The 7,879-nt window shown below is 34.0% G+C and overlaps 1 long non-coding RNA gene across 2 annotated transcripts in view; it reads left to right on the forward strand.

The window, feature by feature from the left end:
- Positions 1 to 2,728: 2,728 nt before the first annotated feature.
- LOC147397792 (uncharacterized) overlaps positions 2,729 to 7,879 on the forward strand; it is a 15,518-nt gene continuing 10,367 nt past the window's right edge. The window contains exon 1 of one of the 2 annotated variants that reach the window (XR_015179593.1): positions 2,729 to 3,446. This is a non-coding gene — a long non-coding RNA (uncharacterized LOC147397792). The remainder of the gene's footprint in view (positions 3,447 to 7,879) is intronic. The other variant, XR_015179592.1, reaches the window with a different exon arrangement.

Below are 7,879 nucleotides of genomic sequence, written 5' to 3' on the forward strand. Positions count from 1 at the left end.
TTTTTATTTTATTATGGGTGAGGAGACTCAATATCATGACTCTGGGGAGCAAACCCAGGTCGCTCCACCACTGCTCCACCACTCGAGTGATTCTTTTTTTTATTATTATTACGAGTGGAGAGACTCAATGTCACGACTCTAGGGAGCAAACACAGGTCGCTCAACCATTGCTCCACCAATCAGGTGATTTATTTTTATTTTATCATGGGTGGGGAAACTCAATGTCACGACCCTAGGGAGCAAACCCAGGTCGCTCAACCAGTACTCCACCACTCGAGTGATTCCTTTTCATTTTATTATAGGTGGGAAGACTCAATCTCATGATAGTAGAGAGCAAACCTAGGTCGCATAACCACTTCTCTACCACTCGTGATTCTTTTTATCCCCCTTTATTATGATTTTGCATTAAGAATGTCAGAGGATATGCTTTTTTAGCCCTTATGCTTTCACACTTTTGAACTTTAGAGTATCATCATTTTTCAACCTAGAGAGTTTACTACTAGGCATTATTTTCCAATGGCACATACGCACCAAAAAGAAAAAAATGGGTCTTCCAACGTTTTTATTTTTATTTTTATTTTTATTATTTTATTTTTTTTTTGGAGAATAGGGGTGATGATACCACGGTACTCGTAGTACGACGATCCTATCTAATGAGTCGTGATTGGTCGATAATAATTTATTTATTTAGTTATTTTGGGTTTTGAATTTTAATTTGAATTTATTTATTTTTTAATCCGATTTTGAATTGAATTTCGATTGGATTTTGTCGATATTTTAATTTGATATTTAAGTTTTCTTTTTAATTTGAATTTGTATTTGAATTTGCATTTTATTTTACATTTTAATTGGTTGAGTCATTTTTAATTTGATTTTCAATTTGATTTTAACTTGACTTTGATATTAGATTTTCAATTTGATTTTCTATTTAAATTTGATTTGAATTTTAAATTGGTTTCTTGGTTGAATTTTAGTTTAATTTTCGATTTGAATTTTATTTTCCTAGGGATCAGGGTCTCTATATTAGAGTTGGATGTTGAGGGGCATTTTGATCATTTTTATGATTTTTTGATGATTTTTCTTGAATTTATCTGTTTTCATCGATTTGGGTCCCGTTAGACTCGAAATCACATTCTGAGTGCAATGGAGGTACTTTCGAGATTTTTCAGGGGTTTGAAATTTACGAGGGGTATTTTCGTCATTTTGGTGATTTTTATATGATTTTTCTTGAATTTTTCTGTTTTCATCGATTTGGGTGCCGTTAGACTCAAAATCACATTCTGAGTGCAATGGAGGTATTTTCGAGATTTTCGAGGGTCCGAAATTTATGAGGGGTAATTTCGTAATTTTTGTGATTTTTACAGATTTTTACAAATTTTAGCGTAAGGTTTCTTTCAATCCCTATGTGATTATTTCTAAGTCTCAAAGTCATATTTTCCTAGTGTAGCGTGATCTCTAAGTTATCGAACTGTGTAGCGAACCTATGCGTACGTACTTGCTAAGTTGGGCATATGATGTAGCGATCCTAAGCGTGCGTAGATTTCTATATCGAGTCGTGACGAGTAGTGGGATGAAAAAAAAAAAAAAAAATGGAAGGAACCCAGAACAGTACTCACAAGCCTTCGAGTTCTTTATGCTCATCATTAGGAATCCGCAACAACCGGGTGACGAATTGTCGAATTAAGCAGATGCAAAAATGGGTGTCTACAGTTTCACATTTTTCTTATAAGTTGTATCCCACTTTGATCAAGACAACTTTACATATCTCTTCTGTTCTTTTGAATAGGTACCATAGTGCTCCATCCATTTGGCATTTTCATAATCTCAAAAATCTTGTTTAATCACTTTCAACCAACAATCACATATTGGAATATTATTTCACCTTAAAATGTATATTTTAGATATTCATCTTCTTTAATTTCTGCAATAGACCACAACTTGGGAACAAGGTGGACTGGTCAAGGTGCCTAGGCCACGACTTGGGAATAAGGTGGTGGCCCGCTATAATCGTTTACTTTTGGTTTTTTTGTGTATTCACCTAGGTCCCTCCTTGCCTTTGACACTATTATATTGAAATATTTCATACAGTAGTTTGTAGCATATATGAATTACATGCAATCCTTTTTTAGGTTGATTCTCTCAAGCATATGTGTTTTACTAATGCTTTTACATATATATGCTGCATTGTGGGAATACATAAGAAGTTAACTTTCCATTTTAATCCCCAATAGCATTGGACATGTTGATTGGTCAATGTAGGTTTCCTATGTGATCCATTTCATCTATTTTCATTCTTTTGCTCATATATTTTCCTATTTTGAGATTTTTTTTTTCTTTTTCAAGATTGATATCATATTCTCATATCTATCTGAAAATGCTGGTATACCAATTTCAATAAATTTGTTCTCTTTATTTATTATTATTAAAAAAAAATTTAAATCATTTTCAGGAAGTTTAGGATGTTGAAATTTAAAAAAAAAACCCTCAATTGTTTGAAGGTTAAAATTAAAATATTTATTTGTGTTTGATAATTCTATAGAACTTGATTAGTTTTTTTGATGTGTGAATTCTTTAATTGACCAAGTTTTTTTTTTTTGTACACATTGGAATGCATGAACAACTTAGTTAGGAGCTCAAATAAAATTTAAACAAGTATAATCCTAAAAAAAAATAATAACTAAAAAATAAAAAAGGGAAAATTACTTTAAAAAAATTGTTAAATTTTAAATTAATTTATTAAAAAAATATTAATTTCTATGAGCCCTCTTAATCCTAGTAAGGAAAATTGAGATTATGTCAGTCAACCGTTTCAAATGGACGGAGTTTGAACGTAACGGTAATTAACACGTCAAATAAACAGCTGTACGATTTTGAAATCCCGCTTCTTCTTTATAAAATCGAGACGTCACCCACCACATCAGAACGCACGCTCTCTCTCTCTCTCTCTCTCCTTCTCATTTGTTGGCAGAGAAGAAACCCTTGAATCTCAACGGGAGACACCAGCGTCTCCTCAAAGGATTTTCGTCTCAAAATCAATCGATCAAAACCTCTAGGTATTCATCTTTTCGTCTCTCTCTTCCTCTCTCTATGATTCTCTCTTTGATTCTTAATTGTTTTCTTTTTCATCAATATTCCTCAGCCGAAGAGAAACCTATCAAGGTCAAATTACATGGTAGCCATCACCTCTGTAAAATCTCGTCGAGAGATGATGACACTGAGAAGAATCGAATCGGATTCAATGAACCAAAATTTTCTGGAATTACGGACCTGCGAAGATTAGGGATATTCTTGACGATTTGAGCTCCAAATTGGAGTACTTGTCAATCGAGAAGAATAGGCCTGGGTTTACTTTCTCTCTGAACTCTCTAATCTGGGTTGGATCAAGAAGTCACTCTAGGTTTGATTTAGAATCACTGCTTTCATCTGGCTGGAGCTACAGAGAGAGGGTTTGATTCTTCCACTTACATCTTTGTTTGAATAAATTAATGAACTACGGTGTAAAACTTTAAATTTTGATTTGCTTGTTGTGGAACTAAAAAAAAAAAAAGAGAAAACCAACAGTAGGACTACAATTAGGCTAGTTGTCTATCCATCTCCCACACAATTTTTTGTTGCTGCATCTATCTCAGGTCATTGAATTTGTGTTTCTTATGTATCCTATTGTTTTTGTTTTTATTTTATTTTTGAATCGGATAGAAATCTTCAATTTACTGTATTTAACCCTAACTGTAATGCAAACTCAGTGTAGCTCATTCTTATTCCTATTCAACATTTTTCTCCACTTTCTCCTTAGAAGAACCCTTATTCAAAATCTAATTTTTTTTCAGAACCATAATTAGAAATTAGGATTTCACTAACCCACATTTGATTTTCTATTTTTAACCCATTTACCTAAAATTGAATTAATTGGATTGGAAATTCTCACTATGTTCTTCTCTATTATAAATCTCTACCTAACGCAGACATTTACAATAGAGAAGAGAGTTGTTGGTCAGTTGGGACTCTTGTTCAGTTTAAGTTGCAGAGAAGATTGATTTGAGTTTTCAGGCTAGGCATTAGAAGTCACATTCCTCTCTCTCTCTATCTCTCTCTCTCTGATTTTATAATTTGAGTGATTGGGGAAGGTTATTGGGACTGACAGCATGCTACCTATTGTTGCTCCAACCTTGATGTAGAACAATGGTGCATCTCTCTTAGGCCATTGAATTTGAAAAAATCTACATGTTGCTAACCAGATTGAGCCATATTTATACAACACATGCACACCAACTAGTTTTTGTGTAAAGTATTTTTATGTAGGTTAACAAGTAATTTGTTTTCCTATTTCACAATTTTCTTAAAAACTTACATGTTTCAAACCAAATAGGACAATATAATAGTAAATATATAACACATACGTAAGTCCACTTAAAACTTAAGTATCATAATTTAATTAGAAAAATCACATTCATTTATAATATATTGTAGTATACCTCTTCAATTATCTACTCTATTTTTTCTGCATTCATTTCATTCGTCATATGGTTCTCTAATCATACATACATTTTTGTTTACTTATTGTTTTTGAAATACAATTTTCTTGATTCTTTTTGAAATTATAAAAATAATTTGAAATCTTCTTATGTGACTTGCATTTTAGGAACCCTATATGTATTGATCATCCCTTCATCGTAATTATGTTATGAGAATTTAGAGCAGTTGAGCCTATAGTATGGGTTAGATATCTTTGAATCTCAATAGGTAGTCTCTTTACTACTCTTCAACTAGAGGGTGATCCAATTGGTTAGTCTTTGATGATCACGGTCTTAGACCAATTTTTCTTAACCATGTTTTGTGGAACAAATTTAACATATTCAGCTGAATACAATTAAAATTAAAATTTTAAATATTAAAATTTTTCTAGTCATTAGCTCATTATAATTGGCATTGTATTGATCATATCTTGATCCAAATTATGATCTAAGAATCTAGAGCAGTTGAGTCTATAGTATGAGTTAGATCTCTTTGAATCTCAATTGATAGGCTCTTTACTACTCTTCAATTAGAGGGTGATTCAACTAGTTAGTCTTTGATGATCATAGTGCACCCTTGTCTATTACTAGCAAGGATTAGATTGTGGCCATGTTGCAGTTTTTATCACTATGTGATCCTATATGTATCCTTTGATTGAGCTTCCTTAGTTATTTCCTTATGGGTTGAGATGTAGTAAAAATGACTGTTTATAATTAGTGTGAAAGCCGCCATTGGTATGTGCCCTTGGAAAAGGCTGCCTAATTGTCAACTTTGGGTTGAAAAATGATGATACCTGAAGTTCAAAAGTGTGACAGCCACCACATTGCAAAAGGACTAAAAAAGCTTATCCCCTGAAAATCTCAATGCAAAATCATAAAAAAGAGGATGAGAGAAAAAAGTGAAAAGAAATGAAGCCCAAAAAGAAAAGAAAAAAAGTGATACATTAGTGTGAAAGCCGCCATTGGTATGTGCCATTGGAAAAGGCTGCCTAATAGTAAACCCTGGGTTGAAAAATGATGATACCCTGAAGTTCAAAAGTGTGAAAGCATAAAGGCTAAAAAGCTCATCCTCTAAAAATCTTAATGCAAAATCATAAAAAAGGGGATAAGAAAAAAAAAAAAAAAACACACGAGTGGTGGAGCAGTGGTTGAGCGACTTGGGTTTGCTCCCCAGAGTCGGGAGATTGAGTCTCCCCCACTCGCGATTTTATTCGATAAAATAAAGAGGAATCACTCGTGGTGGAGCAGTGGTTGAGCGAACTGGGTTTGCTCCCCAGGGTCGTGAGATTGAGTCTCCCCCATTGGCGATTTTACTTTATAAATTAAAATAAACCACCCGAGTGGTGGAGCAGTGGTTGAGCGGCCTGGGTTTGCTCCCCAGGGTCGTGAGATTGAGTCTTCCTACCCGTGATTTATTCGATACACATGTTTGTGGTGGCATGGTGTATCTAAAAGGATTAGTCCTACTTTCAATGGGGTTGGCTGTTGCGTCAAAAAAAGAAATAAAAAAGTACATCTCCCTTGGGCACTGGCTAGGTTTGACATTTCACTAGGTTGCATTTAGTTTCCATAGTGATCGAACTGCATGTTGGCCTAATATCTGAACCTAGTCTAGAATAGTCCAGTTCACTATTTCACCCAGTGACAACAAATGTTGAATATTCTTCTAATAGATGAGTAGTAAAAGTGTCTGTCTCAATTATTCATTGACTATAAGACATTCACTGTTGACTTTACTGTCTCTTTTGCCTCTGTTTACTATCCATACTCATAAGGGGTTTAAGTATTGCATATCATTTGTGTGGGTTTCATTGATAAGGGAAGATGTTATATTGAATTAGTCATTAAAAGAAGGTCCGTTTGGCTTAGTTTGTCCTGCTTTGGCTTGAAATATTTCTTGGTGACGATCCAAATACTTCCATATCAACTTAGGTCCCCCTTCGAACTCTTTCCTAGTACTCTTCTAATATAATAATGTCACCGGGTTCTTTCTTGCAATGTTGTTCACATCAATTATTTCACTTTGGATTTTTATTTTAAATATTACTTATGTTTTTTTTTCCCTACTCCAATGTAGTTTTACCTATTGAGGTCTCAATTATTTACTATACTGCACATCTTGTTATATGTTAGTCCCAATTCTTTTTATCTCTTCTTCTAAGGGTATGTACTGCAGCTGAATTCTTTTTGTTTTTGGTGTTCTATCTTTGTTTCAATTTGCCCTAGAGCCCAATTTCATTTGCTAACTACTAATGCTATACCTATCAAACAAAAAAATAATCTTTGTTTCTGTTTAACTAGGTCTTCTTAACTATTAAATTTTAAAGTGAATTTTCTAGAAATCTTATTTTATTTTGTGGGATGTAGTGAGGGTATTTATGTAATTTTGTATGGGCACCACTTCACGTGTTGTTCATACCATGTCACTTTCTCATGTGGATCGGCGTGTGCATGGTGGAGCATGAAGTAATATTTCGGTGTCCTTTTCTACGATAGGGGCGGAGTATAATGTTGCATCTCTTATCGCACAAGAATGTGTGGCAAATTCGTTTTCCATGTTGAACCCTCTTGAACAAGCATTCTCACATGCTATAAATTTCCTCCACCACCTATATGTACATGTAGGGAATCCCATTCACCACCAAGTCCTTGAAATAGCCCTTGAGAAAAGAGAAAGTGAGTAAGAAACCATCAACACTCCAAATTTCATACCTTGTGCAAGTGGAGATCTCATTTCCAACTTGTAAAATTTCCTTAAATTAAATTAATATTTTACCCTTTTCATCCTTTTAATTGTTCTTCTTCTTGGTTGTGAGTCTTGGGCTAGTTTGTTTTTACACTATTTGAGAAGCAGAGTTCTAGAATTTTGGATTTCATCTTTCTTCACATTAACTACATAGCCATTGAGTTGTTGAAGAAGTACAATTGACTAAGGTACTTCTAGGTTTTTAGGAATGCTCAATTATCAACCTTCACGGTTTTGTATTTTAGATGTGACGTTGTCCAAAAATGGTGGAACCAAAAAGTTGTGTTACTATTTATCCATTGGTGGTTTGTCTTCAATGTTGAACTTTCTTCTAATAAATGAAGGTATGATGTGGTAAAACCATACATGAAATAGTGCCTTCTTTTGGTATTCATGAACTACAACGAATTGTCTAAAATCTGTTTCATGGTTAGAGCTATTTTTAAAGAAGCATAACTATTTTAATTGAATTGTAAAAATATTATGCCTCTTTTGTATCAGAACGCAAACCATCCACCCACCCACCCTCACCCTAAACACAAACCCTCACCCCCCCCCCACACACCCCCCCAACACACAAACAAACAACCTCTTTCAGGAAAATGACTCTCATAGGATCTGC

The sequence above is a fragment of the Akebia trifoliata genome, chromosome 7 (assembly GCF_017979445.1).
Source record: "Akebia trifoliata isolate Shusen 1 chromosome 7, ASM1797944v1, whole genome shotgun sequence".
In the NCBI taxonomy this organism is placed as follows: domain Eukaryota; kingdom Viridiplantae; phylum Streptophyta; class Magnoliopsida; order Ranunculales; family Lardizabalaceae; genus Akebia; species Akebia trifoliata.